The 1,818-nt window shown below is 38.2% G+C and overlaps 1 protein-coding gene across 1 annotated transcript in view; it reads right to left on the reverse strand.

Moving 5' to 3' along the window:
• LOC119591592 overlaps nt 1–1,818 on the reverse strand; it is a 10,360-nt gene that overhangs the window by 8,114 nt on the left and 428 nt on the right.

Genomic DNA, 1,818 nt, shown 5'->3' on the forward strand with positions numbered 1-1,818 from the left:
GAAAGAATTTCATTAAGCGAGAAAAAACTCTTAATTTCCACCCGATTTACTCCAGTCTTTTTATTTTCTTTAAAAAATCTGTTTCTTTTTCCAGATTTAGAGAACGCCATGTGGGAGACGAATGAATTCTTTTCATCCTGTTTTAACAAGATTTATCAGGTTTATGGTGAGGTCCACTGTCTTGCTCTCTCTGCAAATGCCGGCCTTTGTACAGCATTCCAGGACTAGAAATGATTTCGCAATATGCACGTTCTCGCCGCTTAACCTGGATAAGTAAGGCGTTCCACTATTTATCCAACAATTAACTATGCACATTAGTTTTCAATTTTCTGTTTAGATTATTTAAAAAATTATATGTCTACAACAAGCTTAGGTAAATGATATGCATCTACTCTAAGCATTGCGACACGGTCCCTTGATTGAAAAAAAGAAAAATCCAGGCATGGAATTAGTATTTGAAGCATTTCGTACTTTCGTTAAAATCACCGGATGAATGCTAACACTGTGTAAGTCACGCCACACTACTTAGGGCCAGCTTTAGTCAACCGAGGGCAAAGTGCCAAGTCGTCAGATGTTTAATTGGTATTTCTTCTCTCTGTTTTTATATAGCTTATTGTGTCCTCACTTTTATTACATCTATATTTTCGTTATTTAAGATATGTCGTGCTAAAACCTTTCAATTTATATTCGGTTGTTTTCCCGGTCATGTTTTCTCTTAAGATATCTTAAATGTAAATATCTTAAAATATGTAAAAAAAAGTAGCATATCTTTAAAGTAACGATCCTTTTCTATCAGCTAATTTCACGTTCTCCCTTGCTTACTGCATATCCCATAAAGACGAGATTTAATGAGATAATGCTTTCATAAACAACTACTCCAGCATTTTCATAAGCACTTCCAGGTCTTTGTCTCGCATTTCTCAGCGCTTAATCGATCACAAATCACAAAGTACTAATTATACATCGATATCCTCGTAAAGCTAGTTTCTTCAATTTTCATGTCGCATTCTTTCTTCGGGTCTTTTAAAAGGCTCGTATTTACATTGCTTGTAAGGTTTATATCAGTCATAAGGATTGATGATCTTGCCGTCTGACCCAGGAGAGTGATAGGCGGCCCAGCTGGGCGAGGAAAACAAATTCTACGAGAGGTGAGTTTTGGCTCCCGTCAGATTAATTTAATTTCTCTGCTTTTTCATTTTTCCTGGGAAGTTTATATCACTGGATAGCATTACGTCTGCCTATCACCAAGGGATTGGCCTCTTATCAATAGAAACTTCCCCGGAAAATAAAAAGAGACAAAAAAAGAAATAAGACGGAGAGACAACGAGAGACAAAGACAAGAAAATGTTCTTAAAGAAAATAATGACATACACTCACCGTCGCCCGGTCAGGTCACAGGCCACACCCACCCACCTCCAGCTAGCGCCCTCTTCCTTGCCTTACTGCGTGACCTTGAGCCGAAGCCATCCAAGATCAACCACCCATGTCTAATTGCTGATTAATACAAATAATTACCAAGGAAAACACTCAAGCCTGAATAATGAAAACAACCAATTTGGGAAAAGAACAACAACAAAAACCGCACGACCACCTATCAACTCATGACCACACAGTCCTCAGCCTGAGCAACCATGCGACCTCCAGTGTCTAAGCCTCTCCCCCCCTGCCTGAGCTAAATTGGATCAGAACTATAGTCAGTATTTCACCATCTTTTCAAAACAATTGTATTGCTGGATTTAAGAAAGTCTTGTGTTGACTTATTACTGATGGAAGAATGTTGTAATATAGTTGTAGACTGCAAGTACACTGGACATTTTC

The sequence above is a fragment of the Penaeus monodon genome, chromosome 28 (assembly GCF_015228065.2).
Source record: "Penaeus monodon isolate SGIC_2016 chromosome 28, NSTDA_Pmon_1, whole genome shotgun sequence".
Lineage (NCBI taxonomy): Eukaryota > Metazoa > Arthropoda > Malacostraca > Decapoda > Penaeidae > Penaeus > Penaeus monodon.